This window comes from Meles meles, chromosome 16, assembly GCF_922984935.1.
Source record: "Meles meles chromosome 16, mMelMel3.1 paternal haplotype, whole genome shotgun sequence".
Classification (NCBI taxonomy): Eukaryota; Metazoa; Chordata; class Mammalia; order Carnivora; family Mustelidae; genus Meles; species Meles meles.
The window spans coordinates 79115462-79135933 of record NC_060081.1 but is presented as its reverse complement, the minus strand read 5'-3'; the positions used below and the strand labels follow the sequence as shown (position 1 = coordinate 79135933).

General features: G+C 50.8%; 1 protein-coding gene across 1 annotated transcript in view; it reads right to left on the bottom strand.

Annotated features, from left to right (window-relative positions):
- ZNF831 (zinc finger protein 831) overlaps positions 1-15349 on the bottom strand; it is a 100711-nt gene extending 85362 nt beyond the window's left edge. Inside the window, 1 exon segment of the mRNA XM_045981709.1 lies at positions 15280-15349. The gene's annotated coding sequence lies outside the window, so the exon portion shown is untranslated.
- Between the last annotated feature and the right edge of the window lie 5123 nt (positions 15350-20472).

Here is a 20472-nt window from a genome sequence, read left to right as displayed (position 1 = left end):
TTAAGCGTCTGCCTTCGGCTCAGGTCATGATCCCAGGGTCATGGATCAAGTCCTGTAGCGGGCTCCCTGCTCATTGGGAGGCCTGCTTCTCCCTCTCCCACTTCCCCTGCTTGTGTTCCCTCTCTTGCTCTGTCTGTCCCTATCAAATAAATAAAATCTTTTTAGAAAAAAAAAACAAGAAAGAAAAGAATCAACACCAACCTCCTGCAGCAAACAGAAGAGGAGGGAAGACTCCCTAACTAATTTTATACATCTACACGTTATCCTTACACCAAAGCAACAGCACAAAACAGAAAACTACGGAGCAGCATCCCTCGTGGATACCGAGGCAGAGTCCTTCACCAGAATATTAACAAACAGACTCTACAGTACAGTTCTTCACGGCCAAGGGTTCCAAGGGTGTACTAATGGGATCCACCACATTAACACAGTAAAGGAGGAAAATCTCGTGATCATACCAACTGATGTAGAAAAAGCTTTCAGTGAAAGTCAAAACCGACACGTGATAAAATCTCTCAGAACACAGAAATAGAGGGAAAGTTTCTCAACGTGATGAGAAGCATCTACAAAACATCTATAGCTGAGGGGTGCCTGGGTGGCTCAGTGGGTGCCTTCGGCTCAGGTCATGATCTCAGGGTCCTGGGATCGAGACCCGCATCGGGCTCTCTGCTCAGCAGGGAGCCTGCTTCCCCCTCTCTCTCTGCCTGCTTCTCTGCCTACTTGTGATCTCCATCTGTCAAATAAATAAATAAAATTTTAAAAAGAAAAAAAAAATCTACAGCTGATACTACACTTAATGGCAAAAAGCTGAAATACTTCCTCCTTAAGATCAGGAACAAGACAAAGATGCCTCTCTTACCACTCTAATTCAACACAGTACTGGAAGGTCCAGCCACTGCGATAAAGCAAGAAAGGGAATCAAAGACCTCTGGATAGGAAAGGAAGATATAAAACTGCCCCTTTTTGCAGATGACGTGATTGTCAATGTAGAAAATTCCAAGAAATCTACAAAAAAAATTCCTAGAATAAATTCACCAAAGTCACATGATACAAGTTCAACATATAAAAGTTAATTCTACTTTCATAACTAGCAACGAACTAGAAAGCAAAGCTTAAAATACAATGCCACTTAAAATCACTCAAAAATGGAAGTACTTGGGTATAAATCTAATGAACCCTGTGCAGAACCTCCCTGCTGAAAAGTGCAAGGGATTACAGGAAGAACTCCCAGAAGGTCTGAGTGCAGGAGACACTGCGTCCACAGACCGGAAAACTGACCTTAGTAAAGATGTCTGTTCTCACCAGACTGAGGCGCAGGCTCAAGTCAGTTCCTATCAAAATCCCAGTGAGACGTTTTATAGGCATAGACAAGACTACTCTAAAATTATATAGAAAGGTAAAAGAACTGGAATAACTCAGTTTTGAAAATGGATAATAAAACGGAAATGATCAAATCAGTCTACATGATTTGAAAATGTATTACACAGGGCGCCTGGTGGCTCCGTTGGTTGAGCGACTGCCTTGGGCTTAGGTCGTGATCCCGGACTTCCAGGATCAAGTCCCACATCAGGCTCCCAGCTCCTTGGGGAGTCTGCTTCTCCCTCTGACCTTCTCCTCTCTCGTGCTCTCCCTCACTCATTCTCTCTCAGATAAATGAATAAAATCTTTAAAAAAATTTTTCTTAAAAAAAAAAGAAAATGTATTACACAGCCACAGAACCAAGACTGTGCTGTATTCGCAGAGGAACAGACACGCAGATCAACAGAAGAGAATTTTCTTAAAAAACCAGAATTAGGGGGCACCTGGGTGACTCAGTGGGTTAAGCCTCTGCCTTCGGCTCAGGTCATGATCTCAGAGTCCTGGGATCGAGCCCCGCATCGGGCTCTTTGCTCAGCCGGGAGCCTACTTCTTCCTCTCTCTCTCTGCCTGCCTCTCTGCCTACTTGTGATCTCTGTCTGTCAAATAAATAAATAAAATCTTAAAAAAAAAAATAGAATTAGACCTATGTGAATATACCCAACTGATTGTGAACAAATGTTCAAAGGCAATTCAGTGGCGGGAGTATGTAACTTTTTCAGCAATTGACATGCATAGGTACAAAAAATAAACTCGGCCTCAACCTCACCCCTTTTGTAGACAAAAATTAACTCAAAATGTGACAGGCTTGAATATAAAATGTAAAACCAGAAAGCTCTAGGAAAGAACACTGGAGAAAATCTTCAGGCTCTAGGGCATAGGAAAGAGTTTTCAGGGGTCCCTGGGTGGCTCAGTTGGTTAAGCGTCTGCCTTCAGTTTGGGTCATGATCCCAGAGTCCTGGGATCCAACCCCACATCGGGCTGCCTGCTCAGCAGGGAGTCTGCTCTTCTTCCTCTCTCTCTGTCCCTCCTCCTGTTTATGTTCTCTCTAAAAAAAAAAAAAAAGTTTTCAGACCTGCACTGAAGATGAAAAATAGTTGCTTTGTGAAAGCCCCTATTTAGAAGACAGTGAAAAGAGTACTGCAGACTCAGACTCCCAGGCTCATGAGATGCTCAACACTGTCAGCCATCAGAGAAATGCAAATCAAAACCACAGTGAGATATCACTGCACACCTATCAGAATGGCAAAAACAAAACACAGTGACACCACCAGACACAGGGGCGGACGTGCATTCACGAGACACACTGGTGGTGTGAGTGTGGAAAAGTACAGTCACTCTGGAAAAGAACTGGACAGTTTAAAAAAAAAATTAAAGATACAACTACCGCTCAATTCAGGGACTGTACTTCTGGGCATTTACCCCAGAAAAAGGAAAGGTTCTGTCCACACAAAAGCCTGTACACAGATGTTCTTAGCAGCTTTATAAGAACCAAAACCTGAAATCAGCCCAGATGTCCTTCAACAGACCAATGTTTAAACCAACTGTGGTACATCCACATCATAGAATACTAACTGGCAATAAGAAGGGCTAAACTAAGGGAAGAAAAAAAAAAGAAGAAGAAGAAGAAGGGCTAAACTACTAATATATAGAACTGGGGTGACTCTCCAGAGAATTATGCTGTGCAAGGAAAGTTACTCCCTAAAGGCTACACGCTGTGTGGTTCTACCCACAGAACCGAATACCCATATTCCTGAAGTGACAAATTCTAGAACGGGAGGATACACTGGTGGCTACTATAGGGTTAGGAGGAGGAGGGCAGGAGAAAAGTGAGGGAGACCAGGAGGGAGAGACACTTCTGATGATGGAAATGATCTGCAACGTGACCTTCCCAACATCAATATCCTAACTGTGATCTGCAAAACGTTACCACGGGTGGGGAAGGAGGGGCTGGATAAAAGCTACAAGGGATCTTTCTGAATATTTCTTACAACAGTATTTCTCACAACACATGCAAATCTACAATGATCACAAAACAAAAGGCTAATTTATTAAAGTAATAAATGGTAAATAAATAAATAACTGAAATAGGAACCACCTTGCCAGTGTTTGAGTCAATGTATTTAATGCAGCGCCCATAGTTTCCCTAAACTAAAACCATGTCCCTAGCCTGGAGTTCCACCAGGCTCCCCTTGGAGAAACGGCCTCAACATGCATCATTTTCCTTGACGTGGTCTTCTTTGTACCAACCCCTTTTCCTTATGTATTCTTATATTCGAAGCCCACAGGACATCACTACCATAGATGGAAAGCTCCACCATGGCTATGAATACCGAGCGGTCATCATGAAACCACAGCTAAAGCAATGAAGACCGCGCTCGCTTGGTTGCAAGCAAAGCAGAGAAAAGACTACCTCCCGATGCCCCAAACGGGCCCTGCAGAAACTCCCCCCGAGTGTGGTCATCCCAGGGCCACTCAGCCACCACCACAGCGCCACACCCTGAAGGGCCGCGTGGGTGCTGGAATTCCCAGACTCCAGAGACGACACCTATCTTTGAGTCTGCTGCTCCCGACAAACTGTGAACTTTGAATAAGCCATCCAACTTCTCCACGCCGAGTATTCCTGATGTAAGGAGTGACTGGTGTGTGCAGAGCACGTGCCCCACGTGTTGGGATCTTCCCTCTTAATCAAACAGAACTCCCCCAGCTCCCTTCTGCAAGCTTGGTTCTCTGCATACGTGTTCACAATTTCTACCAGGAAAAAAGTCTCTGGCCAGTACCCATTTGCCTTTTGTGGTGGCCTCATTTCCCACAGGCCACCACAGTGATCATTTAGGTTCTTCCCGATGACCCAGATCACATGACTCCCCTCCTCCGTGACCACACCCCTCCCTCAATTTCTCAGCTGAAGTGCAACTGAGGAAGCCCGTCTTCATCCTTTGTGTCCTCAGGACCTTCCCACAGTCCCCAAGACGGCTGCAGAACCTCCACGCTCCCTCTAACTGACATTAGCCTGGAGGTCCAAAACGCCTGCTCTTATCTGGGGCAGTAGACTTAGGCACATTATTTTAAACTGGCCCTGACGTTGATTCTGCTTTTCCCAGCCAGCCGACGCTATCATTTCTCTAGCTCGTATCCTGTCCCTCGCTGCATTTTGGCAGATAACATCTCGGGTTTCATTCTCACAGAAAGATTTGCTGCGGGAACAGAGAGGCATGTTACCTCTCAGAGCATGGCTCCATGGCTTATCTCACAGACCCTGCAGCTCTCAGCTATTCTGGACACTGGGAAGCCAAGTATGTGTGTAAATACGTGGTCCAGGGTCCATGGTCCCTTGTAAATCTCATTGAAAAATGCTACCCTTGGGTGATCAGCAGAAGCGCTATAAATAGGCTCTGTATCAAATACCTTTTTAGAATCTACTGTACATTTAGTTTTGCACAGTCTTAGGCTAACATAACTAGTATTTCTAAACAATTCACACCTTCATTTTAATTAGGTCTATCACTAGAAAAAACTGCTTACAAAGCCACAAATTTCCTATAGCTTGTTTTCATGTTTAGTCAAACATGGACTGTAGACCTGGTTTCTGACAGCCATTATGAATTGCAGTAAATATTTTGACAAAAGCAACCGTGCTGTTAAGCACACAAGAGAATTACTGAACTGGGTCAGACCCAGTTTTAGGTGGTATTTCTTTTTAACTGCATGCTTAAAGATAAATATATCATTAAGAACACAGCCTTTTTTAAAAAGCTTGTTTTTTTAAGCTGCCATCTTCTACACGCTTATCTCATGGGACATGTTACATACCTTTATGAAGCTTGATGATTTTCAGTCAATGATGCTCCAACTCAAATACAAATGACCTGGCCAGAAACTGAGAAGACAGCCGTAGTTCGGAAGAGACCTGTGGGCTGACCCCTCCCCGAGGACAGAGGGAGCTCATGCGCCCTCCTGCTCCTCTGTGTAGGGAGTCTGCGACTCTTCCCCGAGAACGTGTCTGAGGCATCTTCCACCATCCCTACTCCGCAGGCAGAATCTCAAAGCACAGAGAGATGTTCCCTGCATCTTAGAAAATAAAGCAAAAAAGAGGATGGCTCCCCCATTGCTTGGCCTTTGAGTCAACTCCATGTTGAACTAGAAAAGCACCATTCTGAGCAGCGTGGAGGAGACTCAAGCAGAGACGAAACCCAGGCTGGCTCCGAAATAGGAAGTACATGATTTTCTATACATTACTTAATGTCACAGTAGCAGCCCTTAGAAAACAGGAAGAGCCCGACACAGATGGGGGAAAAAAAAAAACCAGCCACAGCTCACATCTAGTAATTGTGATTATTGATCTAACGACCCATAAACAGAGGCTGCCCCCTGGACATGAGGGTGTGTGGTCCCATGCATCACAAGGGAGGCTTTTCTGGGCAGGCTGGTAAGCGGCAGAGCCAGCGTGGTCCTCCTCCTGGCCGAGGGGTTGGAAAGAGCGTCTGCACAGCCTCCACACGCACACCTGGAGCTTCCCAAGGGCCCAGAATGAGCATTTCCACTGCAGGTGATGATGGCGGGAGACCTCACAAGGATCTCTGCGGCGCTGTCTCCACTTACAACTTGGTATTTTGTTCAACATGGAACTGTCCACGTTCGTTTTTATTTGTGACACGGTGCAGTGAACGATGATCCCAGTGACTGCGTCTTGGGTGTCCCTTAAGCTGTGCACCCATGCTGAGTCCCCGTCTCTCCCCACAACTCTGAAAGGGGCAAACACGACAGCAATGGAGGGTGAAAAGCTGTTCGAAGAGGTGGAGGCCGAGAACAAAATGGGCACGCTGCTGGAAAGAAGTGCACTCGGGAGAGGGACTAGGCTGAACGGATGTGCTCTGCACATGCGCACTGGAGCATATTCACTCCTTCAGGCTGCCGTCCCATTGCTCTGAATGCACCCGTTCTCACTGGGAGATGGAGGCTTCCTCGCCCCACTTTGCCATCAGTCATGTCCAGCTGGTCAAGTATCTAAGACTCCTGTTCAGCTAGGTTGGGTCTGGGGGCGGATTTCATCTGACTGAGTGATCTGGGCTTTGGAAGAACCAAATGGTGCAGATCAATGTAGCTTCCGCTCCCCGCCCCTGCATTAGGGAGCAGGCACCTCACCAGCTACGGAGGCCACAGGGAGCGCTCAGCTGAAGACAGCAATGTGACTGACGCAGAGCCAGCTCTGATTCGACCAGCCCGTGCGAGCAAGATGGAACTCAGTTGGCATGTGTGGCACAGCCACACCTCAGTGTCCCCTGCCCTCCTCCGAGCCACTCTCCCGAACTCAGCAGCCAGGAGTAAATACCTGCCCGGCTCTGACCCCATCTGGTCTGACTTGGTGGTGCTTGTGCCTCTTCTGCCATTAAATATTGCCAGAAACACCCCTGGCCACAACAGACATCCAAACAAAACTTTGCCAGAGCCCAGAGGAGGAAGGTTTCAGGAGCCTTCCTGGAGGAAATGACAGATGAACTGGGCACTGCCAGATGAGGAGAGTTTGATGGGCAGAAGTAGCAGCAAGAGGCAAGCTGGGAAGGCCGGAAAGTTCATGAAGGCCAAAGACTTCCACATGTTCCACTGCCCCAACAGGGGAGGGCCACAGGCAACTGGATGAGAGGGACATGGGGGATACTGGAAACACAAGCCAGCACGAGTCAACAAGACATCCAAGCTCTCATGGTGAAGACAAGGGCCTTGCCCACCATGAGGTAGGGCCCTAGCAGCTTGAGCGCTTTGGAAAGGAGGGACCAAAGCAGAAAGGGGTGAGGCTCCCTAGGGCACTGCCACCCCCATTCTCTGAGGGGCCTGACTCAGAGGTATCCCCAGACTTAGCTAAGAAGGTCCTCAAGGACAAATTTGTCTCTATGTCCTAAAAGGACTTTGATTTGCCTTTCTTCTCCAAAGTTACAGTCTGAACATTCTTCGTTAAGATAAATTAACAAACTTTCCTGTATAAGAGCTAAAACATGGATTAAAAACAGTAACAGAAAATTTTTAAAAAGCCACCTTTTGGAGTTGATCGAAAATAAGGATGTCAACAATGAACAGATAAACATCCAAACATCCATCCAATGGACAGACCATCATTAGGCAACAGAAAGGAAATGAAGTCCTAACACCTGCTATCACACAGACAACCCTCAAAAACGTTACGCTAAGTGAGAGAAGTCAGACACACAAGGACTCCTGTTGTGGGCTTCCATCTCTAGTAAGTGTCCAGAACAGGCAACCCCACAGGGCAGAAAGTGGATTTGTGGTCACCATGGGCTGGGAGAGTTGGGGGAAGGACCGCTAAGGGGTACGAGGTTTATTTGGGGTGCCGAAAATGTTCTGGAACTAGATCACAGTGGTGACTACACAACTGTGTGACTCTATGAAAAACCACTCAACTGCACACGTTCAGAGGATGGGTTTCATGGTGTGCAGTTCCTACCTCAGTGTAACAATAATCACTCCCGGGTCGAGTTCTTGAGCAGAATGACCTAACTCTCCAGAGTGGGTGCAGATAGCCGATGAGCTTGGCATTGGCAATGGTCACCAAAAAAAGAAAAGAAACGTAATTTCCAAAGAATGGCGAACTTGCTCTCTCCAGCCTTTTTTCCCAAGGAAATAAACAGAAAAGATCACTCCTTTGCCAGGAGCAAGTTTTATCTGGCAACACCACAGTCTTCCAGGACTGTTTGTGGGACAAAGCTAGCTTGGCAGCTACAAGCAGCAGCAGCAACGGCAGAACCAGGAGGAGACCCCGGACACCCCGGGGGTCCCAGTGAGCCCAGGCAGGAAGAATCACACACACACATTCCTACTGAGAACCCGCAGCTAGAAGCAGAATGCCCCCCTGCCTCTGGGGTTCGGTCCCAGGACCTTCCCCAGTGCCCGAGTGTGCCGTCCCACAGCTGAAAGAGGAAGGGAGAGGCACTGGCTGTAGTCGGCCCCCCGCCACCTCAGACTGCCTGGGGACTCGCCCAGCCTCCCCGGCCAGCAGGGCACAAAGAAGTCATGCCCACTGCCTCCTGGGTCAAGTCAAGAGCAGCTGCCAGACGGGTCCTCCACTGCTGCCCTTCTCCCTACCTCCTGCTGCCTGCCTTTCCCTGCCCCACCTCCGCTGGCCTCCACAAAGCACTGAATGGACCTAGAACAGGGCCTACCTAGCGCCATGTCACAGTCCCAAAAGTACGGACCAAATAAATGAACATCTGTCTGAACCCAGTACGTGAAGAACCAAGGCCACACGAGGCCAAGCAAGACAGATGCCACCCTTCTGCTCTGCAGACTCTCCCAAGATGGACACACACAGCCCGTCTCCTGTTCTGCACGTGCCGCCCTTCTTGGGCCGCGTGCCCCGTGTGTCGCCAGCACTTCCTCTCTGCCAGGCCCTCGCACACGCCCCGCTGCACAGCCCACATGGGGCCGGGCACAGAGGACGAGCCCTATCAAACCCCTTGCTCCCTGGGACAAACCCAGACCTTGCACCAAGAGCCTTACAAACATACACACCAGGCGGGACGTGCCTGACGTGGAAGCCAGAGGCTGGCCTCTCCAGGGGGAAGGGGGCGGTGGGACAGCCAGCTCTGGGCTCTGCAACGAGTTGCCTTGGGGACACGCGTACTCGCATTTGCATTCAAGCCCAGCAGTCTGGGGGTTCAGCTCCCCTCCACATCCTCCACACGCTGTCCTCACTGTCAGAAGAGGTTTGTAATCACAATCCATGTGGGCTGGGAAATGAGGTGTACCTGTTGAGCCCCTTCAGAAAGGAGCACTCCACAGATGTGTGACCTCGTGCTGACGGCTGCTGTTCTCGTTTCTGTGCAGATAGAAAAGGCCCCCCCCCCGAAGGGTAATTGCGCGAGTGCCCCATGCAATTATCTGTCTGCACGTCCTTGGGGCCACTTAAACAATGTTTTTATTTAAAACATGATGCATCCAGCCAGTTTTTGATTATCCATGGTAATGGGGGTCAAGGATCAGCTGAATAATTGAAATGGAAACTTGATTCCCAGCGAGAGTTTCCCTCTCCCCCACCTCCTTCCTTCCTTCCGCAGAGGAGAGAGGCGCTGTGGGACTGTGGAAGGGGCGCTGGGCTGGCGGCCGCATCCCAGCCCTGGCCAGGACTTTGTGACTGGCTTTCTGGGGGACACGGACCAACGCCCTTCCCTTCAGGGGGTTGTGACGGGAAGGGGCTGGGCCGCTCCGCACCAAGCTGTGGCAGCTTTATTTATGGTCACAACAGCTTTTCTTCAGACTTGCTTTTACCACTTACTGTGTCCCAAACAGTATCATTACTGTGATAATGCTAATGGGCGTGGCCTCAAATTATTTCTGTGATGCCCATTAAAATGACTCCCTAAGTATTGTGCTTTTTTAAAAGAGTCTTTTGAAAGATACCAGGCAGAACTTCTCTCAGATGATGTCCTTGTGACTCACATGCCAGTTCCCCCACACTGTCCTGATGCAGCGGAGGCTATTTGGGAATAAATGCCTCCCTTCCCTGACCCTTTCCGGAACAGCTCCCATCACGCTGATGGAGAGGGCTCCATCAAGCTGGCTCCCGCCTCGCGCCGGCTGTGACTGCGGCGGCGGGGGAAAGGTACAAAGCCTCCCAGAGCCCATTACACCCGATGTTCTCCTGCCGTAATTGCCAGCTGCCACTCATTTCCCCAAATCATCGCCCCTGGCTGCCTGAGTGACAGGGGAAAAGCGAGGGAAAGGCAGGGCGTTTTGTTTCCCTACAAATTGTATCCCTGTTTAGGAAGACGTGATGTGGCTCTTGAGCACTTGGCCATCAGACTTCTCATCACAGAGTGTACAAATGAGATCATTTCCAGCACCTGAAGTGATCCTGCTGGCGTCACGCACTGGTTTTGTAGATTAATTTTTTAGAGCAGGAAGAAAATCCTTACATATCAGCTGTAACAAGAAAAACTGGTTTCTCTACTCCCCCAACACTGCCAGAAGTTCCTTATGTAAGGACTTTGTTTTTTATTTTTACTTTTTTAAAGGTCCAGATGGGGAACAAAATGGCAGGGTTAAGACCCCACCACACCCCACCACTTGGGACACTGGCTAATCAGTGTCTTTTGGATGCATTCGCAAAAACAATATGTTTAAACATTTCAATAAACAGATTAAAACACAGATTTGTATATTAGCCTCTGCCAGCTGCCTTTCCAAGCCAAGAATCCTTTTGTCCTTATGAAACCAAATGATGATTATTCCTCGAATCCAAGGCCTGGCCTGAGAGACCCTGGACCTTCCTGGAGATTTGGTCTTCTCTTCCTTTTGGGGGCCTCTGATCTCACGTTCTGGCTTTATTTCCCACTGTCCTAGCCTCTGGGTGTGTTCTTACTGTAAGTTCCCCTGAAGCATTTTTGGAAGGAAGTAAGGCTCAAGTTGTAAGCCACCCAATTTCCCTCCAAAGCCAAAATCCAGAGTCCCATCCACAACCAGAGGAAAGAGCTGGCGTGACCTCAAAAGCATGCTTCCAGCAGCACAGAGACCTCCAGCTCCCAGCCGGACTTACACTTAGGTGCTGGGAATTTCAGGGGCTTTGGCTGAGCACCAGGGAAAACACACACACCTCAGCCATACCTTCCTCAGACTGCCCATCACTCCCTACCCCCAGGAGAGCTTTCTCAGCACATCTCTCAAGACCAGCCTCCGCAGAAGAAGCCTCTCCCGATGTGGGAGACTTTGCCCCTTCACTCAGGGTCCCCAACACATCTCTTAGCTTTCCCAATGGATGAGCACTGCCTGGAATTTAGAGAGAAAGCTGCTTCAAGGACCATGTAACCCAGCAATGTCAAGGTCCCCACCCCTCCTGGCACCCATGGCTCCTTGGTCAAAGCACTCTTCCCCACAGAGCTAGGCATCGGAAGCCTCTTGATCTGGACCTCTAGGAAATCATCCCCAGTGAGATTCGGTACTTGAGCTAAAACCAATCAGCCACCTGTGCATTGTAAAGATCACAGAAGGGGGACCAGAACCCACCTCTCACCAGAGCCCACGCCATTCCCTGCAACACCAAATGACGGCTGCCACCATTTTTGTCATGGGGTCACCTGCACATACATGTAGCTGCAGACACACGTCCACGTACGTGTCCCGAGCCTCGCCTGTTTTCCTAACCTGCTTGGTCCGGTCTGTCCCTGCACTTCCCACTGCCTTGAGAGGATTCTGTCTTCACTAAACAACCCTTCACTCTTTCATGTGATACATAATCAAAATAATTGGGAGAAATTAAGGACAAAGTCCAAACAGGCAGACACTGACCCCAAAAAAGCAATGAAAAAAGAAGACATTATCCCTCCCAGATGTCTGGGAATTTGCACTCAACAGGTACATATTCACCAAATACTGCTTGAGGACCAACCAGGTTCCAAACTCTAGATCAAAGCATCAGGGAAGAATAAGACAGACAAAGTCCTTGCCCTCACGAGGCTGACAGTCTAGTGAGAATCAGCATCATAACTACGAAAACACATCAATGAGCGGAATAACCTCAGACAGAAATGTGATGACAGCAGAAAACTGCAGTGGGTTGATGAGGAGTGAGGGAAAGCGAAGGAGGAGCACGCCTGGGAAGGGACCTGAAACAGAAGAAGGATTCAGCCATGAGGAAACATGAGGGCACTGGGTTCCAGACACAGGGAGTACTACATGCAAAGGCCCTGGGGCAAGCACTCACTTAGCAGGTTAAAACTAGCATAAGGCTAAGGGCATGCAGGGCAATAACAAAGAGAAGAGCGCTGGGAGATAGGCCAAAGGGTGGGCAGACAACTGACGATGCAGAGCTTTTTAGGCCACAGGAGAAACTGTATTCTTTTTTGTTTGTTTGTTTTTCAAGATTTTATTTATTTGACAGAGATCACAAGCAGGCAGAGAGGCAGACAGAGAGAGAGGAGGAAGCAGGCTCCCCGCTGAGCAGAGAGCCCAATGTGGGGCTCGATTCCAGGACCCTGAGATCATGACCTGAGCCGAAGACAGAGGCTTTAACCCACTGAACCACCCAGGCGCCCCGAAACTGTATTCTTAAGAAGCATCAGACAAGGTGTGGAGGTCGGGAGAGCAACTGATGGAAACAGCAGGGTCAGAACAAAGGTAGGAATTTTTCATAGAATCTACATGAGAGAAAGTAAATGGAAAAAGAAAGAAGAAATTTTACAAGTGCTGCTGTGGGTCATGGTTCGACCTCCCAGCGCTGAAAAAATCCAAACAAAGAAGCATGCATTATCAAATCACTTACTGTTTTCTGCCCTGGGTCAGATGCTCATGAAATTGCTCTGACAAGAGACCACACAGGTGCCCACTTTAAAGGCATCAGCCAGGCATCCTGTGGGATCATCCAGGAGGTGTGACCATGAGTGCATCTTTAGAGAAGTCCCCGCTCTGGAGGCGTGTTTCCCTATCCCTGAGTGGGAAGAATGGATCCAGGCTATTCAAATGGTCCTTCCTCTATGAGACATGACCCAAGTGGCTCAGGCTGCGGGGACCCCCACCCCTTCCAGGGTCCCATGGCAGCAGGCACGTGCTTCCTCACACACTCAGCATGGTGTGCCACATGAGCAGTTTACACACCCCCTCTCGCTGACAGATGCAGTCCTCGCACCAGGGACAAGACTTTGACTTTGTCAGCCTAGCCCCCAAGGAGGTGTTTGGTAAGCAACTATTGAGGAGGACCTCCCAGCTGTGAGCGAGACCCGGCGCGGCCCGTGGCTTTTTCAAAGGAGTTCGCTGCAGGACGAAGCAGCAGGGCAGGACGTCCGTCTCTGAGGCTGCGCTGGCCCAGGCACCTTCCCACAGAGTCCCCGTCCCTCTGCAGGGATACCCCACCTCTGACTTGCCCTTCACAGGGCATGCTGGTGGGCCCTCGGGACCATCAAACATGTCCGTCCAGCCTCCCAATCAGGACTTGGCCCTTGGGAGACCCAAGCCGTCTGGGTAGCATCCAGCACAATTAAGCTCTTCACCTTGTGGGCCTCTCTCGGTGGAGCAATCCGCTCCTCCTGCCAAGCCTTCTGCTCCCCAGGAAGTCCAGCCCATGCAGACGTGCCTGGCCCAGTGAGGAGCGCCAGACGGAAATCAGCCCTGACCTCCTCCAGAGTAAGCAGTGGGTCTGGAGCATGCTTCGTATCTTGTGGGCTCCTTCCTGTTCTCCTTGGGTCCGCTTGCACAGAATTTGGCTCCAAGGGGAGGAACTCAGAGTGCGTGGGCAAGCAGCCAACGCACGTGCTCTCCCAAGGAAGGTGGTGGGGAGGCCGAGGGAGGGGTGAACTCAGGAACAGGGTCTGCATGACACGCTGCTCCAGTGGCTAAGCTGTGAGCCACTCAGCAGGTTGGGGATGACAATGGTGGCCAAGCAGGACTTCGGTCAGACTGGCTTCAGTCGGAGAAAGCCATTCCCTCCCTCCACCCTGGCTCCTGCCAGATCCACTCCCCAACAAGCCGCAGCCAGAGGGATGGTTCCCAAACACAATTATACCCACCACCTCACACTGGGGACCACCCCTTAGTGCCCATTGATCTTAAAACTGCAGCGATCGGCTCTGCCTGCATGATCCATGGGCACCAGCCTCCACCACCCCCCTAGTTCCTCCCCAAACCTCTCATCTGATTTCCGCACCCCAGCCCTGCTGGCCACGCAGCCCTTCACAGTCCAGCCCATGTCGCTGCCTCCGCTAACCCTTCAGCTCTCAGCCAGTTCCCGGCTCCTTGGGGTGGAGGTGGGGGGCGGGGGCTGCTGGGAGGCCCGCTCCCTAACCAAGCCAGAACACCGCGCTCAGCACAGTTCTGGCAAAACATCACATGCTAAATGACGCAAACCCCACAGGCCAGGACCCTTCTGCCTTGTCACCAGTTGCAAAGCTGTTGCCCTGCACGAGTGAGTCAACGGACAAATCATCCACTCAACCTGGACAGCTCAGGCTGCCCCCGACCCCGCACTCCTGCTCACACTGCTCCCTCAGCCTGGCCCTCCCACAACTCACTGCTCATCAAGACAGATCCAAATGCTGCCTCCCCGACAATGGCCTTGGGGTCCACAGCTGGAAGTGGTCCCGTCAGCAGCACATCCTCTGTGGCACTTTGGGGGTATCTTTATCGCCCTCCCATTGCAATGAACTTAGCTTGGTTTCCCGAGTTCTGGGACCATCAAAGGAGAGAGCCGCACGTTCCGTACTGCTGCACCCCAGTGGCACCTGGGGGGTCACCAGCAATGACTCCTAAAGCAGAAATTTCTTGGGCGATAGACCAGCCACGCCTCCAAGCCGTGGTGTGCGGTAGGCAGCCATCACGCACACCATTTCACAGGTGAGGAAAAGGAGGCTCACACAGGTGAGGCAACTTGACCCAAACACTCAGCCAGGCATCAGCAAAGACACCCTAATCTAGACACAGGCTACCGATGCCACCCATGCGTAGCCGTGAAACCAAGCTCTCTCGCTCAGCCCACAAGAGACAGGGCAAGAGGCGACACACTCCCCCACGCATGCCCCCGGTGCTCAGAGCCCACCCTGGAGAACAGCACCCAGCACGCGGTGTTCAGACGGCACCAACGTCTGAGGCCAACCACACTGACACGGACCGCACCGATCCCAAACTACCTCAGTTCTACCGGGGCAAACCTCCGTAAAGAATTTTTCGAGCCAGTGCTCCCGCTTCAGAGAGTCCATGCCCGGGACCCAGGTGCCGACACTGTCTTGTATTCAGCGAGCAGAGCTTCGCCCGACCGGGCAGCAGGGCCCGAGAGCCAGTGGCACCCGGGGCTGAGCTCGGCTGGGTGTCTCGCCCATTGTGGGCAAGCTACTTTACCTTCCAAAGCCCGTGTGTGTCCACCTGTCGGTCAGGCAGGGACAGTCACCACACAGGCACCTTCAGGAGAATGAGGTACGAGGTGCTCACCAGAGGACAGGTAGACCTCCAAGCCTCAGCAAACGTCAACAGCGGCATCACTGTCAGCAGCGTTCTCGTCAGTCATCCCTGGGGCCGGCCACCTCCGCAGCAGGGTGCCCAGGGAAAGGGGTTTTCTCCTGCCTCGGGAGGTCATGCCAGGAGACAGGAGCCGTGCGGCTTGCCAGGTGCGCACAGCTCGAGGTGGCAAGTCACGCACATGTCAACATGCTCCTCCAGCCTCACGCGTCCACCTCCACGCCAGCCCCCTCGCATCCTCAGCCACACCGAGAGAGCACGTGTGTGTGCACTCACGCACACACACACACCTCCTGTCCCAGCCCACGTGCACCCTGAGAACGTGGACCTCGCCAGGGGTCCAGCAGGGCTCAGCCAGGTACACCTGCCCTACCAGAAAGCCAGGCGGGCAGGAGCTGTGCTCACGGGGGTCCCATCAGGTAGGTGAGCCTGTGAGGGGGCAAAGTGTATTTGCATATAATTTGCATATGCGCTGACACAGCCTTCCCATCTCTGCACAGAGCACTTCCAAGCTAACCTGTTATTACCGCTCCTCCAAAGCCTGGTTTTTCTCAGCATTCGTGCTGCTTACCACCCACTGCCAGAAAGTACTATGCAGTGAGATGGGCCAGGAGCTGACTCTGAGCACCGGGCAAGCCACCCTGGGCCTTAGTTTCCCCCCTGAACGACCAATAACAGCCTACACCTCCACCGGGCAGACCCAAGGAGACCTTCCCGCACAGGAAGTGCCGGCGTGTGCCTGCAGCTGGCCGCTTTCCTGCTCTCGGGACCAGAAAGCAAGTCTGGGTGGAGTAGATGGTCCAACGCTCTGCCAAGATGTTTCTGAGCCTCAAATGGTGGATTCCCTGTGCCGGGGCTACCAGTTGTAGCAAATACATAAACACGCAGGACACCGAGCTAAATCTCAACAAAACGTTAGCATAAGCATGGCCTGTGCAACATTTGGGACACATACCAAAAACGCATCTGTTGCACGCCTGAAATTTTCTTTTTTTTAAGATTTTTTATTTATTTGACAGACAGAGATGACAAGCAGGCAGAGAGGCAGGCAGGGGGCGGTGGGAAGCAGGCTCTTCGCTAAGCAGAGGGCCCGATGTGGGGCTCGATCCCAGGACCCTGAGATCATGACCTGAGCCGAAGGCAGAGGCTTTAACCCACTGAGCCACCCAGGCGCCCCTGAAATTTTCATTTAACTGGGGGTCCTGTATTTTATCTGACAACCCTACCTGGGACTCGAGGTTACTAATTATCTGTCTTCTCACTGCGTTTACCTACGCCCAGAGAACAAGGACTTCGTTTCCTAAATGTCCAGCTTCCGAAGTCAGACAGGGAGAACAGAGGTTACATGGGAGGTGAACTGAGAACTGCTGACGGGAGGCGGGAAAAGAGGGAGGGGGACATGTATTTCCTAATTTAGGCAAAAATCTACAATCTGTTCCTCTTTGGTCCCTGTGAGGAGCCCGGTGGTTATCACTGTGAACGTGAGGCCACGTTTCCTGTGACGAAGGGTACATGTGTTTGCATCAACAGGGCCCGTTTCTAGGGCTCCTCTCCGGATGTGAGGCCCATGGCAGGTCGCAGAGGAAGAGGGAGGGCCTGCGGGCAGGGGCTGCTTGGGAGGGAGGCTCTTACTCTGGGGGCTCCCTTGAGAGCTCCTGCCCCCCATGGGATAAAAGTCTCCTCCTCCTAGCCCTTTGCCCAACTTCCCCACCACACGCCAGTGGCCTAGGACCCTCTGCAGACACAGAGGCGATCATGAGTCCAGTACCTGATTTCCACTCAGGGGTTGGCCTGGAAGGGACAGCGCTCAGGGAGTCAGTCCCACCTTCCACTGGGAGTTGCCATCAAATGCAGAAGGCCTGAGCACGAAATGTGCATGGAGAACGTGGTCTCTGTACTCAGGATGTCGCAGTCTGACCCTGTAATGTGCTGAGCTCGAGATTTTCCTGTTCTTCTAGAATGGGCAGAGTGTCACGGAAGTACCACCTAGTGACACTACAATAAGCATGTGCCACACATGGGAGTGACAATTTTTGAGATTTTTTTTTTAGAGGAAAGTGTTAATTTACAGTGATATCAATGGAAATACTATAGAGTGCCATGCCAATTTTTCATATTTTTAGATAAAACGCTAAAAATAAAATTTAAAACTTTCAGCTTCCTCCTTCTTAAAGCAGTGACGGAAAGCACGCCATCCTCACAGACACAGGGCCACTGCAAGGACTGAATAAAGAAGTGCAGGTAAAGCCTCTCCCTGGAACAGAGCCAGGCAAAAGTAGGCCCTTCTCTAACTGGGACTCGGATCACCGCTGAGACTGGACGCAATGATTAAGATCTCTTCATCTGATCATGTATATGAGACCTCCCTGTGCATAAAGGAATCATGAAGTAATCAAAGAACTCTCTGGGCTCTGGGCACCAGAGGAAGATTTCATTTGATTTTCTAATGGCGGCCTCGGGTCAGGTCTCAGGGCGGAAGTCTGAAAGCCACCTGCCTAAGATAGGCACTCATGTTATACATCTGCGGCCACAGACGTGGCCGGCCTAAAACGGGCCAGAGATCCTCATTACCAATAGAGAGACCATTCACTGGCTCCCCTTTTGTGACCTCTTCATGGCTGAACACAGGTGTTCCCCGCCCATAATAATCCAACTGTGCAGGCTGAAGGTGTCAGGCCAAAGGCGCCCAGGTGAAAGAGTCAGCGGTGTTCAAAGGGCATGGTGTAGTCAGGAGGGCACACACACATAACTGAGACTGGTGGGCTCAGGACCCTTGAATCAGCTGTCTGGGTGGATGGAATGGGTGGGGCCTCATGGCATGACACCCAAGGTCAGTGCTTACTCACACCCTCTGACCCTTCTTGTCAAGAAGTTCAGAAACTCAGTGGTGGCATTGCTACTTCAGGACTGAAAACTGATCTGGCCAATGCTCATCTACATTCTGGTTCTCCACTCAACAGAGAAGCCAGCCATGTGCCCTGGGAACTCTCCCAGCCGACTCTGAAGACTGTCCGTGCTCCCGTCTTGGATGGGCCAACCAGAAGCAATTTGTAAACTAAAGGAAAACTATACATAGGCCTTGAGAAATGGCACTGAACAATTAGCAGTGACTCAATCTGACTCTAGGACAGCAAGAGAATATTGTGAATAATGTATGAGAGTAAAAGGCGCGTCTCTTTAGAAGCTGCGATGTATTCACGCTTTTTTAACTAACTCAATAATTGTTGCAAATGTGTAGAAACAGTTGTCCCAACAGCTCGACTACCTTTTGGCCTTCCACGTCTCCTTCTTGCCTCTTGCTCAAGCTGGCTGCTGTCCTGTTATCACCTCGGAAGGCAAGGTGCCATGCTCATGGTAACTCCTACATTTAAACCGCTTTTCAGATTTACAGCCTCGGCTCTGAAACACGAACAGGCTTTCTCAGGGTAATTAGCCTCACACACTATTTCAGCCAACATGTGATCAACCTAGCCCCATAATTAGTTCCTGCTAAAATATTACACTTTGTCTAAATTACATCGGAATATGTTCCTCGGTTACGAAATCTACTTTGTCAAAATCAGCCTCGTTTGGAGATTGAGGGCCTCACTCTTCTTCTCCGTGATGGTAGAGTTGCCCCCAAAGCCATTTTTGTTTATCCAAGCCATGATCCAACATCTTTTTTTTTTTTTCCAATTTCAGCTTGTACAGCCTTTCCTTTTTGAAAAACAAAGCATAGCAATCACAATTCTCCCTTGGCCAGTGGCCAGATATCCAAGGGCTGGAGCCAGGAGATTAACGGATACACCCAGAGAGGGCAAGGTCAGAGAGCAGAACATCTTGGACACGTGTGTGTCAGGGACAGACTCATAGAGCACAGAGCACCCCTACATGAGGGCCGGCCCCTCCCAGTTTGAATGACATGCGAAAGCCCTTCCAAACCAGTGGATGAAACATGCCTGTGACACTAATTAATGCCAGGCAAAATGTAACAGCAGATCTCGGAAACTAAAAATAGACCTATTCCAACTGATTCATCCCCTGACTGCACAGATTTCGGAGGTTTTTGTATCTGTTTCTCTTCTGCATGTACGTTAGATTATGGCCTCTTTTCTCTCCCTCCATCTTTGTTGTTCTTCTTTTATGGCTCTCCTTCTTGTTGAGAGGTTTAAACCTTCCAGAAGAGATGTCCCCACTTGGCTGCCCTCCGACCCACAAACATGCTTAATAAGCAAGGAAGTCATTTCTTTTCCTGGCTCACATGGTTGGGAGCTATGTAATTTGTACTTAATATTTTCCATGCGGATGTTTCTGCCTGTTGCATCACACACAGAACTCTATAGCTGCGTTTCCGATTACGGTCCCTTCTATTTAAAACTTTGTTGATTTCTACTGGGAAGGAAGCCTATTTCATACAGATTAGCTGGACAGCTGGGTCTGATTGCTTCTGATGACTGGGCTTGGGGCCACCGGGGAAACAGGTTTCCCAAAGCCCCTTGGATGGAGCCCCGTTCCATACAGCCCCAAAAGAACGGGCCGGTGCTCACTTCAGGGAGGAAAGGTCAGCAGCCCCGGGTGGAAATCAACAGGTCAAGCCAGAGGCAGGATGGGACCTCGTTCCACATCTCAGGCTTAGGAGGCTGTGCTGGAAGGTGGAGGAGGGGAAGCCGAAGCCCCTGGCTCAAAAGCTCTCACGGGGACCTGCGTGGGGGCTCGTGTCAGAGAGAACGACGTGTGCTTGGAAGGAAGCATCCATCACGCTTGCCTGAGAGAATCACTGGGGAGGCAACAGACCAGGCTCAATGATTAAGGTCCCTTCATCCGGCCTTGCATCCCAGACCTCCAGGTGCACAAAGAAATCACAAAGACCTCTCTCACCTTCACGTGCTCAGTCCACAGGCAGGTGGGGGCGGCCGCGCTCTCCCGAAAGCCGGTGGCTCCGATGAGGCAGGAGCATTCTCCCTGCTCGTCCCATCTCTGCCTTGCTTCTCTTTATGCCTTCTCTAAAGAAAACCGAGTGCTGGAAATTTAAAAAAAAAAAAAAAAAAGGTTGTGAGTGTGGAGGGTGGTGGGTGTCGGGGTGCCGGGGCGGAGGGGGCGCAGAGGGACGCCGGGGGCAGGTGTGCAGCCCGCCCTGGTGTGGTTCGGGTGTAATGGCCGACGCGGGTGATACGGTTTGCCTGCCGA